Below are 19872 nucleotides of genomic sequence, written 5' to 3'. Positions count from 1 at the left end.
ATCTAATAGATTATTTGCTATAAATAAGTAAAACATCTGCCCTAAGTACATCATATGGTAGGCAATATACTTCACTTAAAATGTAATATATCTTAGAATTATTATGTATTTTTAATGTACACTTTGATATAATAGACTATTGAAAGACAATCATGGTGGTGTCTTGGTTTAACATAATGACAATAGAGTTTGAAGAAAGAAAATGGCTTTACATCACTAATAGAATGAATATCTTTTGGCAATAGATTAAGTATGAGTTCTGAACAAAAATAAAAATTTAATTCTATCTTAAGTAATTAGTTTCTTAAGGATGAAGAAATAAAGTTATTTGTGCTAGGATTGAATTAGATCCTCAAGTACCTGGGAAAAAAGGGCAATTGGTACATACACATTTAAAGCTTACAAAAATCTTAAGTGAGAAACACGTTTGCCAAATTTTGGTATAGAGGTGACATTTAAAATCACAGATATGGATGAGCCTTCCTAAGAAGAGAGAAGGGGCAGAAATTAGTAGATTCTCAGAAGTTGGGTTCAGTAACTGAACAATTAGTGATCTGGTGAATGTTGCCTGCTAATATATAGTCTTTTTAATATGATTCTAGTCTGGAGGGTTTTCAGTTCATATCGTCTTAAAGAATCAGAACTCTTGAGTTTTTCTATTTTAGGGAGTGTATTTATTCTTGAATATTGTTATTTTTCAAAAGAATGATCAGGTTTATTTTACATTATAACAGTTAACATTTATTTCATCTTTGCTTAATTTTCAGTTTATCAGCTACCATGAAACAATTTGCACTATTTGTTGCTTTTTATACTTTTACAGCATTCAATTATGAAGAAAATATACTATTTTATTTGTATTTATGAAATGTTAGATTTTAGATATTTAAACTGTACTTAATATAAAATAGTTATTTAATATAAATAGATTTAATGATAAAAATCATGTAAACTTAAAAAAAATTATTGCAGTATAGTTGATTTACAATGTTGTGTTAGTTTCAGGTGTACAGCAAAGAGAATCAGTTATACATATACATATATCCATTCTTTTTTTTTTAAGATTATTTTCCCATATAGGTCATTACGTAGTATTGAGTAGAGTTCCCTGTGCTATACAGAAGGTTATAATTAGTTATCTATGTTAGATAGAGTAGTGAGTATATGTTAGTCTCAATGTCCCAATTTATCCCTCCCCCACATCCCCTGGTAACCACAAGTTTGTTTTCTACATCCATGACTCTACTTCTGTTTTGTAAATAAGTTCATTTATACCCTTTTTTTTTTTCAGATTCCACATATAAACAATATCATATATTTATTTTTCTGTGCCTGACTTATTTCACTCAGTATGACAATCTCAAGGTCCATTCATGTTGCTGCAGATGGCATTATTTTATTCTTTTTTTGGTTGAGTAATATTCCTTGCATATATGTACCACATCTTCTTTATACATTTCTTTGTTGATGGATATTTAGGTTGCTTCCATGTCCTGGTTATTGTAAATAGTGCTACAATGAACACTGGGGTGCATGTATCTTTTTGAATTAGACTTTTCTCTGGGTATGTGCCCAGGAGTGGAATTGCTGGATCATCATCAAAAAATCTATAAACAATAAATTCTGGAGAGGGTGTGGAGAAAAGGGAACCCTCATACACTGTTGGTGGGGATGAAAATTGGTACAGCCACTATAGAGAACAGTATGGAGGTTCCTTTAAAAGCTAAAAATAGAACTACCAAAGCATTTAAACTTAAATATCAGCAGCAATTAGGTAACTTAATACAGTTTTATCTGGATGTTGAAGATATTTATTTTAAAAATCCACATGATATGTTTGGAAAGAAATTTCAAGGAAAATTCCATATTCTCCTTGCAATTTTGCTGAGATATACTGGGAGATTATCAATAGTGAGTAAGAAGGAAAATATATCCTTAACAATTGAGGGGATGGTAACAACAGAAGGCAGACCTGAAATAAAGAATATATTTATGTTATGGGGTAGGTTATTAAACAGTCTCCTTTGGAATGCCATGAATAATTATTCCAGAAATTCCCTAGCCAGGTCCATTTCACTCTTGGAAACTTGAAGCCCTTAGTTCTTACTAGGAGTTCTGGTTAACTTGCATAGAATCATCCAAAATAAATATTCATTACAACCAGGATTAAAAAAAGAAGATAAGATATTTCCAAGGTAGTAATAGTGCAGGGACAGGAGTGGGAATTGGGTTTCAGTTCTTTGTGTGTCCTCCATTTCCTGTCATGGGAAAGGAGACTTTTTATAAATGGGGCTCCAAATTATGAGCTTCTCTATGTAGCAAATGTAGGGGGTCACATAATTCATCACTTCTTGTACAAATCTTTTATACTTAGCTTGTTATAGTGTCTCTACAGTTAATTTCAGAAAGGCAAAAATACAGATGAGTCAAATCTAAATTAAAATTCTAAAAAAGAAAAAAATCTTTTATTCCTCTGGTCTTACCTGCTTGATTTATCCCATTGGATTTCCCATTGACCTTTATGCTATTAGAGAGGGGGAAAAAATCATAAGTTTTTTATCCAGAAGGCAAACTCCCCCAGATAGGACAAATCATATATTTGCTGACATTTACCCTTTAGACCATTTTTGACCTTTAACATTTAACGATTTCTCTATTTCATACACATCTGAGTGACAACTCCTAAACTTTTCTTTTATTTGGAAATGTATAATTATTGTACATACTGCCCTCATGCAGGGCATTCTGGAATATGGTAAAATGATAGTTGGTTACTTGGTTAATGTTTTATCAATATGTCCCATTTTATTTTTATAGCAAATAACTTTATATGATTTTAGTTGGAAAAAAAGCAACAATACACAAAACATTGAAAATCAGTACTGGGTTGTAAAACAGATGAATATTTTACTCACTTTTCATGCTGTGAAAATGCATAAGATTGCATGATTAATAGAAGACTTCAGCAAAATTCCTCAAAACATTTCAGTCAAGGGTATCAATTCACAAAAGACAGCCACACTAACTAAAAATATGAGCTTAGCTATTTTGAATGTGGGTGCATATGTCTTTGTGTATGTGTTTTTTAAAATTTTGGTAGGCAATTCAATTGTAACAAATGTACTACTAAAGAAATAAAAGACGTGCTCAACAAAAATTGGAACTGAATGCTGTGCTTAATAACTAAATCATAAATTTTATTTCTGTGAAATGCATTGACACATACAATACAAATTTAACTCTTAAGTAAACATGCTATTTAAAGATATACAAGTCATATTATTTTTAGGTTGATACAAAGTTTTAAGAAAATATGCTGTTGGTTAATGAAATTATGTAGGAATAAATCAAAGAGCAATAATGTTATGATTAAGTCATTTTAACTCCATTTTTCTCACAATAATATAGTATATTCTCCTAAAAATTTCACACAAGATAGGAACGTAATGAATGTGAAATTTGGTCATACTCTAAAGTTAATCCCCAAGAAAATTCAATTTATTAAAATCTTGTTACATGTGTTTACTGTTATATATATTTACATATATTTGTCTGTTTAGCTCTACACAAACCGGATAACTATACACATATTATTTTGTACACTTCCTTTTTCACTAAATAGTTTGTGATTATTACAGTCAACACAAATAGAGTTAGGTATGTATATAGTGATTACAAAATATACTAGAGCAAGTTCTTTGGGGAAAAATATCTCTCACTGCAAAAATGTCTGTTATTTAATTTGTAAAATAGGTTTTATTCTATTATGGATCATATCAGAGTGTTTAATAAAATAAGTCATAGTGTGAACCTATGTTTTCCAAATTTATTTTTGGCTTGAGATTCTTTCTTTCTTTCTTTCTTTCTTTCTTTCTTTCTTTCTTTTTTTTTCTATTCCCACTTATTTTTGGCTCTTGGAGCAACAAACCGGATAACTATACACATATTATTTTGTACACTTCCTTTTTCACTAAATAGTTTGTGATTATTACAGTCAACACAAATAGAGTTAGGTATGTATATAGTGATTACAAAATATACTAGAGCAAGTTCTTTGGGGAAAAATATCTCTCACTGCAAAAATGTCTGTTATTTAATTTGTAAAATAGGTTTTATTCTATTATGGATCATATCAGAGTGTTTAATAAAATAAGTCATAGTGTGAACCTATGTTTTCCAAATTTATTTTTGGCTTGAGATTCTTTCTTTCTTTCTTTCTTTCTTTCTTTCTTTCTTTCTTTTTTTTTCTATTCCCACTTATTTTTGGCTCTTGGAGCAATGTCATCTTTTCAAAATGAAAAAAAGCAAAAAGTTCATCAAAAATTAGAAATCTGAAGTGTAGAATAGGACAAAAGCAGGATAGGGGGGAAAAGGCAATAGTAAAAGCAAGAGATGAGATGTTGCCAAAAGATGGAAGGTGTCCTGTCCCCTATCTGGGGAATGACATTTAGATGACAGCACATACATTTCCATATATGTACAGAAGGACTGATATATATTTTTTTCTGTAAGAAATGATAGGGTTGTGGAGGGGCTTTCTGGAAGCTTAGGGACCAAGGCTAGTCTCTCTCTTGCTCCTCTTGACCCCTTTTTCCCACCAGGGTAAAGGAAAGAATCAAACATTATAAAGGAGGTAAAGTGGAAGAGGGAAGGATCCCCCTTGACAGGGTGGGGGTCAGACCCCTGCAAAGGAAACCACCAAGGACAGAGCTTGGAGGAGACTGAAAATGGAGATAATACTGTTAACACCTCCCCAGAAGCTGAGAGAGGACTGGGGAGATATCTGGAAACTAGGACTTCAATAGCCTGTATGCCCCTCTTCAAAACCCCACCTCTTCCTTGTAGGGACTTCTACCTGCTGCTTGGTTTCCTTTGTCATGGGCTACCACACAGGCCTAGGATGGTGGTCATCTAACTGGGTTGTCAGCCCACGGTTCTAAATGAGATTTGATAAGACCCAGCTTCTTGATGAGTTATCTTGAAAATGAAGTGGGAAATGTTAACTGGACAGATGGGAGGAATGGGCACCAGAAGGAAATACAGTGTTACCCAGAATGGCAGAAAAGGTTCCGCCAGAAGTGGAAAGAGAGAGGAGACATTCAACAAACAACAAATATTTATCAATTGCCTATTATGTGCGAGGCACTGTTCTGGAACCTCTACCCACCTCCCAAATAAGCAAAAAAAAAAAAATTGTGTCAGAAAACGCAAATTCTGAGGGAGAGGAAAGGGATGATTGAGGAAGAAGGCTGAGGGAACTGAGAAGCCTTAGGTGATGGGGTTCGGCCTTAGGCCTCCTCTTCAGCTTCCTCACCGAAAATCGCTTCTTCTGCAGTGGTATCTTGCTACTGGTGGTATTCAGAGACAAGGTCGTTCATGTTGCTCTCCGCCTCGGTGAACTCCATCTCACCCCTGCCCTGGCCTATGTACGGTGGAGGAAGGCATTCCAGCAGAACATGGCAGAGAACTGCACTCAGGTGAGCTTGAACAACTCTTGTATGGCCGTGCTCTTGCTGATGAAGGCAATGGCAATCTTGAGACCACAGAGTGGTATGTTGCAGTTAGCTGTCTTGATGTTGCTGGGGATCAATTCCAGGAAGTGGCTGCTGCCCTTGTTCTACACGTTGAGCTTCTGCTCATCCACCTCCTTCATGGATATTCACCCATGGAAGACAGGAGCCAAGGTGAGGTACCAGCCATGGTGGAGGTCACAGGAATCCATTGTGTTCTTGGCATAAAAGATCTGCTGGGTGAGCTCGGGCACAGTGAGTGTCCGATACTGCTGGCTTCCACTTCTGGTTAGAGAGGAAATATTAAGCATGAATAAGTGAAGACATGGTAAGGGCACCACGTTGACCGCCAGCTTGCAGAGGTCAGCATTGAGCTGGCCAAGGAAGTGGAGGCAGGTGGTGACACCACTCTTGGTAGCCAGGACAAGGTGGTTCAGGTCCCCTTAGGTTGGCATGGTCAACTTGAGGGTGCGGAAGCAGGTGTTGTAAAGGGCCTGGTTGTGGATGCAGTAGGTCTCATCAGTGTTGTCCACCAGCTGATGGACAGTGAGGGTGACATTATAGGGCTCAGCTACAGTGTCGGACATATTTGCTAAGGGCACCACACTGAAAACTTCATGATGCCATTGGGATATTCTTCAAGGATCTTGCTGATGAGCAAGGTGCCCATTCCAGAATCTGTGCCCCTACCCAGCGAGTGGGTCAGCTGAAAGCCCTTCAGGCAGTCTCAGTGCTTGGCCTCCTTCAGAACCACATCCATGACTGAGTTAACCAGATCGGGCCCCTCTGTGTAGTGGTCCTTGGCCCAATTGTTGCCTGCCCCAGACTGACCAAAAACAATATTGTCTGGTCTGAAGATCTGACCAAAAGGGCCTAAGTGAACAGAATCCATGGTCCCAGGTTCTAGATCCACCAAGATGACACGAGGAATATATTTGTCACCTGTGGCTTTATTGTAGTTCATGGAGATGTGGTCCAACTGCAGGTCTCTATCCCATGATAGGTGTCAGTAGGGTTTATGCCATGTTCATCACTTATCACCTCCCAGAACTTGGCACCAATTAGGTTGCCACATTGACAGGCCAGGATGTGCACAATTTCCCTCATTGTTAAAATTTATTCTAATTTTTTTGCTTGCGTCAAGGTGTGTATTGGACAAGAAAATGATATGTAATTAGTTTTTCTCTGCTGCTGGTCACAGGCTGGAAGGATGGAATGGTCCCCGGAGGCTGGAGAAGGAAGATATGAATGTGGCATCAGGAAGATTCTGAGAGAGGATTTTTCTTTCTAATACCACAATTTACTACCTATAAGAACTGTAATTCCATTTTCTAGAAATACATTTTATTATTGAAATTATTTTCACATTTTAAAATGTGTTATATATTTTGAAATAGTGTCTATAAAAATTCCTATCTTTAAAAATTCTTGCTATTGATGTCACCATATATATTTAATATTTGAAAGAGATAGTAGAAATAATATAACTTGTTATAATATTTTATTTGCAATCATTATAGCGCTATTTAACCTTTCTATATATTTATTTTCTATTATTTTGTCTTTATTTGTAACAAAACTTTCTTTGTAGTAACACAATTTTGAAATTGTCCATTGTTATACCTTGATTACATACCATTTTTTTCACAGATATGTTTCTCATTATCTTTACTTTACAAATATGTATTAATCATAATTTTTACTAGACCCTTAAATTCATTCATATAAGAGTGTATACTGTAATACCCATATAATTTAGGTGAATATTGTTTTTTTTCTTTTTTTGCTTTTTTAAGTCATTATACTTTAATTTCTAAATTAATTTCATTAAGATAATATAATATTTTTTTGAATTGCTTAATGTTATTTCTAGGCATAAAATATAGTTAGGCTTTGTAAAAAGTTTCTTGGAAGCTTACATGCATGATTTATTCTCTACGAGGTGTAGATTTTAGTACAAAACAATACTAAAATTAATATATATTGAAATTTTATTAAATATTGTTTATTTTTATCTCTTTGATATGTCAAGGGCTGGAAGGAATAGGTTAAAATACATTAACAAACATAAAATGTTTCTTTTGTTAACTTTGTACTCCCTAAAATTTTTTTACTGTGTGTATATGTGGTGTGTATATGTCTGCGTTTATTTTCCTTATACACATTTCAAGAAAATTAAACTTTTTTGTAATTGCACATTTTAAATAATGATACTTTTTTCTGTGAAAAAAGTGTTTTTTACATTTTAATTCAAATATCTCAAATATTAATATGACAACCAATTAAAAATTATCCTGCTCTACATTTGTCAATTTTTAATTTTTTCTTTGTTTTAGTCATTGCTCTTGTGGACATCAAATAGATTTGACTTTTACTTGGTCTTATATTACCCATATGAGAAAAATCTTCTTTAAGTACATATTATTATATAAAATTTTAAATTGGTATTAATTCTAAGTGGTTTTAAATTTTTAAAATATTGTTGCTTCTGCTGGTAATGTTGTTTTATGGTTCCTTGCTTTTTTTTTATTATTATTTTACTTTTTAGGAAGTTATATTTTCTTTGTCAAAGTATACCCTACATATCTTGTTTTTATTCATAGTGTTTTTACTCCAAATAAGTTTATTATTTTCCTAGATATCTCAACAACTCCAAATCAGAAATAGATTGTTTATTGATTTCTAGTGATTAAAAGGAAAAATTAATACATACAACAAATCCTTACAAATCATACCTTTCTTCTTCTATTTTTCCAAAGGTTAAAAACTTTTTCCAGCCTATTTTATATCACATGCCTAGAAAATTTAATTACCTCTTAAAAAAATTCCTTAAGTTTTATTGGTTTTTAAGCAGAATTATTTTTGTTTCCTTCTATGAATAAATTAAATGCATACTTATCCATTGTTCTTTTGCTATCATAAATGTCAAGGCCATTAAATCTTATTTCAAATCATTTATTAGTTGTGTTCTGTTTATTATACCATTTTGCTTTACTGGGATTTTGATCTTGACACATTTTTTTAAAGTATGCAGCAAGTCTTTGAATATTTCAAAAAGATTATTCTATTGGAATTATGTGAAAATGTTGTTGTTGTTGTTATAGAATTCTCAATTTTATCCTGGGGAAGTAATTGACAGTGAGGGACAAAGGGGACTTAGACCTGAGGCTGTGTCTGAGCAAAGCAACAGGAACAACTGCTGACAGCTGCACAGGCAGCTCACTGGTGCAATAAAGACAGCTCCAAACTCTGTGTGCAGCCAACATGAGCTGACAGTCCACATGGATCCCACTTGCATCAGCACTCCTTCCCACTGGGGTAAGTGTTCTGGTACTGGGAGAGGGGGAAAAAATCACTTCAAGGGAACAAAGCCAGCTCAAGCCTGACCCTCATGTCTTCTGCTCCAGCAACTTGGAATCAGACCTTGCCACCAATAGGGTGGTGATGGCCACTGAGAAGAGGGGAAATCCACCTTACACCTGGCTCCAGTTCTAACTCCTTCATCTCCAGCCCCACTCCCTACCAAGTAATAGCTGCTAGCACACACTGAGGAAGGATGTGACTGGTATCCATGTCAAATCCAGCTCTCCCACCAAAGGCAGGATGTTGCCACTTAAGAACAATGCTTGCTTCAAGACTTAGTAGGTAATCATTTCACCTAAATTCATAGGGGCAGAGAAAGTTAAGCAAAACGAAATGTCAAAGGAACTGGTCTCAACTAAAAGAACTGAAAAAATAAATAATGAAACAAATAAGCAATAAACTAGATAAAGAATGCAAATCATGCTAATAGAATGTTAAATGAATTAGAGAAAAAAGCAGATGAAAACAGTGAGAATTTTAAAAAGGAAATAGAAAGCATAAAAATGAACCAGTCAGAACTAAAGAATACAATAGTTGAAATGAAAAACATACTAGAAGGCATTAATAGCAGACTAGGTGATAAACAGAAGTACTCTGGAAAACAAAGTAAAGGAAATCACCCAATTAGAACAGCAAAAAGAAAAAAAAAAAAAAAAAAAGAAGAAGACATTTCTGGAATAACATGAAGCATACCAACATTTGCATTATAGGAGTCCCAGAAAGAGAAGAGAGAGAGAAGGGGATCAAAAATATATTTGAAGAAATTATGGCTGAAAATTTCCCAAACATGATGGAGGAAACAGATATCCAGATACAGGAAGCACAGAGGGTCCCCAAAGAAGAATAAACCAAACAACCCAGGCAAAGACATATCATAATTAAAATGGCAAAAGGTTAAAAAGAGAATTCTAAAGGCAGCAAGAGAAAAGCAAATAATCTTATACAAAGGAACCCCAAAAAAGTTATCAGCTGATTTTTCTGCAGAAACTTTGCAGGCCAGAAGGAGCGGAATGATATATTCAAACTGCTAAAAAGGAAAATCTGCAACCCAGGATACCTAGCAAGAGTATCATTACCATATCAAATATGGTTTGAAACTATACATGTACCTCAATATTCATTGCTGCACTCTTTACAAGAGCCAAGACATGGAAACAATCAACAGATGAATGGATAAAGAAAATGTGATACATACATACAAAGGAATATTACTCAGCTACTAAAAAGAATGAAATAATGTCATTTGCAGCAATATGGATGGACATGGAGATTATCAGGCTAAGTGAAGTAAGTCAGACAGAGAAAGCTAAATATCACATGATATTGCTTACATGTGGAATATTAAAAAAAATGATACAAATGAACTTATTTACAAAACTCACAGACTTGAAGAACAGACTTATGGTTACCATCGGTGGTGGGGAAGGGAGGAGAGGAGGGATAGATTGGGAGTTTGAGATTGACCTGTATAAATAAATAAATAAAATGCCTTTCCATAAAAAAGAAAAATAAAATAAAATGCCTTTCCATAAAAAAAAATATATCATTTAGAATAGAAGGAAACATAAAGAACTCTTCAGACAAGCACAAAGTAAAAGAATTTATCAACACTAAACGTACCCTAAAATAAGTTTTAAAGTGTTTTCTCTAAGTGAAAAATAAGTAAAAATCTATAGGAAAGAGAAAAATCTCACTAAGAAAGGCAAATATATATAAGGACTAAGGATCAAGCACTTAAATAAGCCAGTACAAAGATTAAAGGACAATAAAAAACAAAACAAAACTGTAAAAACAACTATAACTACAATAACCAGTTAAGAGATAAACATAAATATGTGAAATATGACATCAAAAAGACAAAACATGGGGAAGGAGGGTAAAAATGTTGATCTTTTAGAGTATGTTTGAATTTAAATAACTACCAGTTTAAAACAAGTCTACATAGTTATAGGTAAATATATATGAACCCCATGGTAACCACAAATTAAAAACCTACAATAGATACACAAAAACTAAAAAGAACACAAGCATAATACTAAAGAAAATCATCAAACAAAAAGGGAAGAAACAAAAAGAAGAAAAAAGAACTTAGAACTACAAAAACATCCAGAAAACAAGTAATAAAATGGCAATAAGCACACACCTATCAATAACTACTTTAAATGTCAATGGACTAAATTCTCCAATCAAAAGATTTAGGGTGGCTGACTGGATTTAAAAATAAAATAAAATAAAATAAAATAAGACCCATCTATATGGTGTCTACAAGAGACTAATTTTAGAGCTAACGACACACACAAACTGCAAATTAGGGGATGGAAAAATATGTTTCATACAAAAGGAAACAACAAGAAAGCTGAAGTAGCAATACTCATATCAGGCAGAATGCCTTCAAAACAAGGGCCCTAACTGAAGACAAGGAAAGGCATTATATAATGATAAAGGGATCAATACAAGAAAAGGATATTACACCCATTAACATATATGGACCCAATACAGGAGCCCCTAAATATATAAAGCAAATATTAACAGTCATAAAGGGAGAAATTAGCAATAAAATAATAACAATAGGAGATTTTAACAACCCACTTACGACAATAGACAGTTCATCCAGACAGAGCATCAATAAGATAATACCAGTCTTATGACACAATAGACCATTTTGACTTAATAGAAATCCATAGGACTTTACATCCCAAAACATCAGAATACATATTCTTTTCAAGTGCACATGGAATGTTCTGTAAGGTAGATCATATGCTAGACCACAAAACAAGTCTCTACAAACTTAAGAGGATAGAAATTATCAAGTATTTTTTCAGATCACAATGGTATGAAACTAGAATCAATCACAGGAAGAAAAATTGGAAAAGAAAAAACAGTTGATGAATAAACAACATGCTACTAAAAAACAAATGGCTTAATGAAGAAATCAAAAAAGAAATCAGAAAATACCTTAAGACAAATGAAAATGAAAACACAACTCTCCAAAATCTATGGGATGCAGCAAAACTAGTTCTAAGAGGGAAGTTTATACCAAGTTTATACAGGCCTTCCTGTAGAAACAAACAAACAAACAAACAAAAAAACCCCTCAAAAACAACCTAACCTACCTCCTAAAGTAATTAGGAAAAAAAAAAAGCCAAAAGTCAGCAGAAGGAAGGAAATAAAATATTAGAGAGGAAATAAATAAAATAGGGAATAAAAAGAAAAAGCAATAGAAAAGATCCATGAAAAAATGAGTGTTTTTTAAGATAAAAAAAATTGATAAACTTTTAGCTAGGCTCACTAAGAAGAAAATAGTGAGCACCCAAATAAACAAAATACGAAATGAAAGAGGATAAATATATAACATTCCACAGAGCTACAAAAAAAGCATAAGAGAATACCCCAAATAGGTATATGCAAACAAATTGGAAAAGCTAATATACATGGACAAATTTCTAGAAACATATAACTTGCCAAGACAGAATCAAGAAGAAATAGACAATTTGAACAGGCATATTACTAGTAGTGCAATTGAATTTGTAATGAAAAAAAAAAACCAAAAAACAAAAGGCCAAGTCCAAGGCAGCTTCACAGGGGAATTTTACTGAACATATAAAGAAGAGTTAATTCTTATCCTTCACAAAGTATTCCAAAAGGTTGAGGACAGAGCACACCTAAATTCATTCTATGAAGCCATGATTACCCTGATATCAAAACCGGACAATGAGATTACAAAAAAAAAAATGACAAACCAATATCTTGGATGAATATAGATGCAAAATTTCTCAACAAAATATTAACAAACTGAATCCAACAATATATAAAAAAGGATCATACACCATGATCAAGTTGGATTTATTCCAGAGACACAAGGATGTTTCAATATTTGCAAACCAGTGTGATACACCACATTAACAAAAAAAAGAATAAAAATCTCATGATCATTTCAATAGAGGCAGAAAAAGCATTTGACATCCATTCATGATAAAAACTCTCATCAAAGTTTGTATGGAGAGAACATATTTCAACATAATAAAGGCAAGTTTTGACAAACCCACAGTTAACATCATACTCAACAATAAAAATCTGAAAGTCTTTCTTTTAAATTCAGTAACAAGACAAGGATGTCCACTCTTGCCAATTTTATTACACATAGTATGAGAAATCCTTGTCAGAGCAATTAGATGAGAAAACGAAATAAAAAGAATCCGTATTGGAAGTTAAGAATTTAAACTTTCGGGTGACAGGATACTCTATATAGAAAACCTTTAACTGTCCAGCAGAAAACTCTTAGTCCTAATAAATGAAATCAGTAAAGTTCTAAGATACAAGATTAATATACAGAAAACTGTTGCTTGTCTATACACTAATAATAAACAATCAGAAAGAGAAATAAAAAAATTAAAATCATATCAAAAAGATAAAATACCTAGGAATAAACTTAACAAAGGAGGTGAAAGACCAAACTCTGAAAACTATAAAATATTAATGAAGGAGGTTGAAGATGATAATAAAGACATGGAAAGATACCTTGGGCTCTTGAATTTGAAGAATTGATATTGTTACAATGGCCATACTACAATCTACAGATTCAATGCAATTTCTAACAAAATACCCATGACATTTTTCACAGAACTAGAACAAATAATCTTAAAATTTAGATGGAGCCATAAAAACCCAGAATTTCCAAAGTAATCTTGAGAAAAAAGAAAAAAGCTGGAGGTATCACCCTCCCTGACTTCAGACTATACTTCAAAGCTAAAGTAATCCAAACAGTATAATACTGGCCCAAAAAACAGATACATAGATCAGTGGAAAGTAATAGACAGCCCAGAAATAAACCCACACACCTGTGGTCAGTTAATCTACAACAAAGTTAACCTACAAGAATATACAATGGAGAAAAGATAGCCTCATCAATATCTTGTGCTGGGAAATCTGAGCACATACATGTAAAGGAATGAGGTTAGAACATTTACTCACACCATATACAAAAGACAATTCAAAATGGATTAAAGACCTACATGTAAAACATTAAACCATAAAACTCCTAGAAGAGAACATACGCAGAGAACTCTTGGACATTAATTGTAGAAATATTTTCTTTTTATCTATCTCCTAAGGAAAAAGAACCAAAAGTACAAATTAACAAATGGGACTTAAAAGCTTTTGCACAGCAAAGGAAGACATCCATAAAACTATAAGACAACCTACAGAATGGGGGAAAATATTTGCAAACTATATGACTGACAAAATGTTAAGGTCCAAAATATAAAAATAGCTTATACAACTCAATATCAAAAAATAAAAATAACAAACAACCCAATCAAAAAATGGGGAGAAGAACTGAATAGACATCTTTCCAAAGAAGACATACAGATAGTTAACAAGCACATGAAAAGATACTCAAAATCACTAATTACTAGAGAATGCAACTCAAAATAAAAATGAAGTATCACCTCACACCTGTCAGATGGCTATCAGCAAAAAGACCACAAATAGCAAATGTTGGTGAGGATGTGGAGAAAAGGAAACCCTTCTATACTGTTGGTGGAAATGTAAATTGGTGCAGCCACCATGTAAAACAGTACAGAGGTTCCTCAAAAAACTAAAAATGGAACTACCGCATGATCCATCCAGCAATTCCACTCCTGGGTATATATTTGGAAAAAAAGGAAAGCATAAATTTGAAAAGCTACATGCACCCTAAAGTTCATAGCAGCTCTATTTACAATAACTAAGATATGGAATTAACCCAAGTGTATATCAACAAACAGATAAAGAAGATGAGCTATCTATCATCTATCTATCTATCTATCTATCTATCTATCTATCTATCTATCTATCTATCTACCTACCTACCTACATCGATAAAATGGAATATTACTCAGCCATAAAAAAGAATGAAATTCTGCCATTTTCAGCAATGTGGCTGGACCTAGACAGTATGCTTAATGAAATAAGTCAGACAGAGAAAGAATAATATTCTATGTTATCACTTACATGTGGAATCTAAAAATAAATGAATGTATAGCAAAATAGAAACAGACATAGAAAACCAATTAATGGTTACCAGAGGGGAGAGGGAAGGAAGGAGGGGCAAGATAGGTGTATGTGTTAAGAGACACAAATTACTATGTATAAAATAGATAAACAACAGGGATATATTGTATAGCACCAGGAATTATAGCCATTATTCTGTAATAATTTTTAATGGATTATAATCTATAAAAATACTAAATCACTATTATGTACACATGAAACTAATATAATATTGCAAGTCAACTATACTTCAATTAATAAAAAAAAGAAACATGACCTTTGAGTTAAAACATGATAAAACTACAAAACTGTTTTAAAAGTAAAAGATATTTTTATATTTGAGGATACAAAACAGTAGGAATTTCTCACTTGTTTTTCAAACATGTGGGTCTTAATGGCTATGTGATCCATATGTTTCTGACTTATTTACACTTAACTCACTGTAGTGCTATTTTTTTTAATTACTTGTCCAAGAAAAAAAGTAATGTAATATCATTGTATGTTGAAGAATGTGACCCAAAGGTACAAACTTCCAGTTATGAGATAAAGAGGTACTAAAGGTATAAATAATATACAACATGATAAACATAAATAACACTGCTGTAAGCTATATATGAAGATTGTTATGGTAAATCACAAGGAAAATATTTTTTCTTTTATTTTTTGTCTATATAAGAAAATGGATGTTCACTAAACTTGTAGTCATAAGCATTTAATGAGGCATGTAGGTCAAATCATTATACTGTATAACTTAAAGGTATACTGTTTTGTATGTCAATTATATCTCAATGAAAGTGATGAAAATAAAATTTTAAAGCCATCACAGAAAAAATGTTGAACAAAGTAATGCAAAAGATACAAAACAGCAGGATAAATAAAGCACATGCACACATCGGAGATGTTCAAGAATTCCAGGTACAAGTGTCAAGATTCTTTATGTTACAGGACATGTTTCATCTTTGGATCATAACAGGTATAAAATATTTTAGACTCAGGCAATCCACAGGCTCATCTGAGGAGAGGTCTTTTATATTTCTTTGGTCACGTAACCTGTATCAGGCTGCTAGATTAGGATCAATAGCAGAAACCAAGAGAATATAATAGAAACCACATGCAAACTGTCAATCTGTATATTTTCTGTAAACAATGCTGATAAGTTGGTACAGGTTGTCCCTTTGCTTTGGACAGTGGAATATATATATATATTTTATTGAAGTATAGTTGATTTAAAATGTTGCTTTAGTTTCTGCTCTACAACAAAGTGATTCCGATATATATTTTATATATATATATATATACACATTCTTTTTTATATTCTTTTCTATTATGGTTAAACCTGATTTAAAAATGGGTGAAATACCTTAACAGACACCTTACTCATGAAGAAATGCAGATGATAAATAAGCATATGAAAAGATGCTCCATATCATATGTCATCAAAGAAATACAAATTACAATGAGATACCACTCACACCTATTAAAATGTCCAAAATTTGGAACACTGACAACACCAAACACTGGCAATGATGTGAAGCAGCAGGAAATTTCACCCGTTGGTGGGAATGTAAAATGGTACACCAACTCTGGAAGAATATTTGGTGGTTTCTTACAAAACTAAATATCCCCTTACCATATAATTCAGCAACTGAGTTCCTTGGTATTTAACCAAAGGATGTGAAAATTTATGTTCACACAAAAACCTGCACATGGTTTTTATTGCTGCTTTATTTATAATTGCCAAAACTTGGAAGCAACCAAGATGTTCTTGTAGGTGAATGTCCAGTAAGTGAAAGGTTAAACTATGGTACACCCAGGTAATAGATATAGCACTAAAAATAAATGAGCTATCAAGCCATGAAAAGAATGGAGGAATCTTAAGTGTATATTACAAGTGAAATAAGCCAATCTGAAAAGGCTACCTACTATATGATTCCAACTATAGTCCAACTAATTTCTGTAAAAGCAAAATTATGGAGAAAGGAGAAAGATCAGTGGTTCACAGGGGTGGGCAGGGGGGTGGGAAGGAGGGACAAATAGGCAGAGCACAAAAATATTTTGTGTGATACTATAATGGTGGATTAATATCACTGTACATTTGTCCAAAACCATAGAATGTAAAATGCCAAGAGTGAACCCTAATGTAAGCTATGACTTTGGAAGATAATGATGTTTCAATGTAGGTTGATCAATTGTAATGAATGTACCACTCCTGTGGGAGATGCTGATAATGGGGGAGGCTATGCATAATGTGAGCAAGGGTTATATGGGAATTCTTTATACCTTCCATGAATTTTGCTATAAAACTAAAACTGCTCTACAAGAATAGAGTGTTAAAAAAAACCGAATTTCTCTAGGAGGTGTGTCAAAAAGGATCTTGCTGTGATTTATGTCGTAGAGTGTTCTGCCTATGTTTTCCTCTAAGAGTTTGATAGTGTCTGGTCTTACATTTAGGTCTTGAATCCATTTTGAGTTTATTTTTGTGTATGGTGTTAGGGAGATTTCAAATTTCATTCTTTTACATGTAGCTGTCCAGTTTTCCCAGCACCACTTATTGAAGAGGCTGTATTTCTCCATTGTATATTCTTGGCTCCATTATCAAAGATAAGATGACCATATGTGCGTGGGTTTATCTCTGGGCTTTCTATCCTGTTCCATTGATCTATATTTCTGCTTTTGTGACAGTATCATACTGTCTTGATTACTGTAGCTTTGTAGTATAGTCTGAAGTCAGGGAGCATGATTCCTCCAGCTCTGTTTTTCTTTCTCAAGATGGCTTTAGCTATTCTTTTGTGTTTCCATACAAATTGTGAACTTTTTGGTTCTAGTTCAGTGAAAAATGCCAGTGGTCATGCAAACAGTGACAGCTTTACTTCTTCTTTTCCTATTTGGATTCCTTTTATTTCTTTTTCAGATTTTTCATCATTAGTGTATAGGAATGCAAGAGATTTCTGTGCATTCATTTTGTATCCTGCTACTTTACCAAATTCATTGATTAGCTCTAGTAGTTTTCTGGTAGCAACTTTAGGATTCTGTATGTATACCATCATGTTATCTGCAAACAGTGACAGCTTTACTTCTTTTCCTATTTGGATTCCATTTATTTCATTTTCTTCTCTGATTGCTATGGATAAAACTTCCAAAACTATTTTGAATAATATTGGTGAGAGTGGGCAACCTTGTCTTGTTCCTGATCTTAGTGAAAATGCTTTCAGTGAGCATCTTTAGGATTCTCTATGTATAGTATCATGTCATCTGCAAACAGTGACAGCTTTACTTCTTCTTTTCCGATTTGGATTCCTTTTCTTCTCTGATTGCTGTGGCTAAAACTTCCAAAACTATGTTGAATAAGAGTGTCACGTGAGAGTGGGCAACCTTGTCTTGTTCCTGATCTTAGTGGAAATGGTTTCAGTTTTTCACCATTGAGGACAATGTTGTCATATATGGCCTTTATTATGTTGAGGAAAGTTCCCTCTTTGCCTACTTTCTGCAGTGTTTTTTATCATAAATGGGTGTTGAATTTTGTCGAAAGCTTTCTCTGCATTTATTGAGATGATCATATGGTTTTTCTCCTTCAATTTGTTCATATGGTGTATCAGATTGATTGATAAAAACAAAAATAAACAAATGGGACCTAATGAAACTTAAAAGCTTTTGCACAGCAAAGGAAACCATAAAAAAGATGAAAGACCACCCTTAGAATGAGAGAAAATATTTGCAAATGAAGCAACTGGCAAAGCTTAATCTCCAAAATTTACAAGCAGCTCAGGCAGCTCAATATCAAAAAAAACAAAAAAACAAAAACCCAATCCGAAAATGAACAGAAGCCTTAAATAGACGTTTCTCCAAAGAAGATATACAGATTGCCAGCAAACACATGAACGAATGCTCAACATCATTAATCATTAGAGAAATGCAAATCAAAACTACAGTGAAATATCATCTCACACCGGGCAGAATGGCCATCATCAAAAAAATCCATAAACAATAAATGCTGGAGAAGGTTTGGATAAAAGGGAACCCTCTTGCACTCTTGTTGGGAATGTAAGTTGATACAGCCGCTATGGAGAACGGTATGGAGGTTCCTTAAAAAAGTGAAAATAGAACTACCATATGACCCAGCAGTCCCACTACTTGGCATATACCCTGAGAAAACCATAATACAAAAAAAAAAAAAATGGTCATGAAGAACCTAAGGGCAAGACGAGAATAAAGACACAGACCTACTAGAGAATGGACTTGATGATACGGGGATGAGGAAGGGTAAGCTATGACAAAGTGAGAGAGTGTCATGGGCATAAATACACTACCAAAAGTAAAATAGATTGCTAGTGTGAAGCAGCCGCATAGCACAGGGAGATCAGCTTGGTGCTTTGTGACCAGCTAGAACGGTGGGATAGGGAGAGTGGGAGGGAGGGAAATGCAAGAGGGAAGTGATATGGGGACAATTGTCTATGTATAAATGATTAACTTTGTTATAAAGCAGAAACTTACACAGCATTGTAAAGCAATTATACTCCAATAAAGATGTTAAAGAAAAAAAATTCTAAAGAAAAAAAAAATTGAGGATACATTCTGAGTGCTTCTCCATGGGATCATGCCCAAAGTTATGGAAAGAGAAGGTAAAATTATTACCATTTATTGAAGATCAGTTCTCCTGTAGTGAATATAAATTAATTTTAATACTTATATAAAATTAGGCTTCTTAATTGTATCATTCATTTGTTTAATTATGTTATCTTCTTATGAGAATACCATTTCTGAACAGGGATGCCTTTAGATAAATAGAATTGGAAAAAGGATAATACCTTATTTTTAATCTCTAATAAGGTTTTTATTTCCCCTTTCCGTATGCAGAATATATGATTCTTAAGGAGTTTATCTAATGGGTGTGGGGAGAACACGTTTTTAAAATAAACTTTCTATTGTCTATGTCAATAAATGCAACTAACAAATATTCAGCTTAAGGTTT

At 33.4% G+C, this 19872-nt stretch overlaps 1 pseudogene; it reads right to left on the bottom strand.

Annotated features, from left to right (window-relative positions):
- Positions 1-5288: 5288 nt before the first annotated feature.
- LOC102988644 (tubulin beta chain-like) lies at positions 5289-6617 on the bottom strand (annotated as a pseudogene).
- Positions 6618-19872: the final 13255 nt, after the last annotated feature.

The sequence above is a fragment of the Physeter macrocephalus genome, chromosome 13, assembly GCF_002837175.3.
Source record: "Physeter macrocephalus isolate SW-GA chromosome 13, ASM283717v5, whole genome shotgun sequence".
NCBI classification, from domain to species: domain Eukaryota; kingdom Metazoa; phylum Chordata; class Mammalia; order Artiodactyla; family Physeteridae; genus Physeter; species Physeter macrocephalus.
The sequence above is the reverse complement of the archived record's forward strand: the minus strand, read 5'-3'. Positions and strand labels throughout refer to the sequence as shown.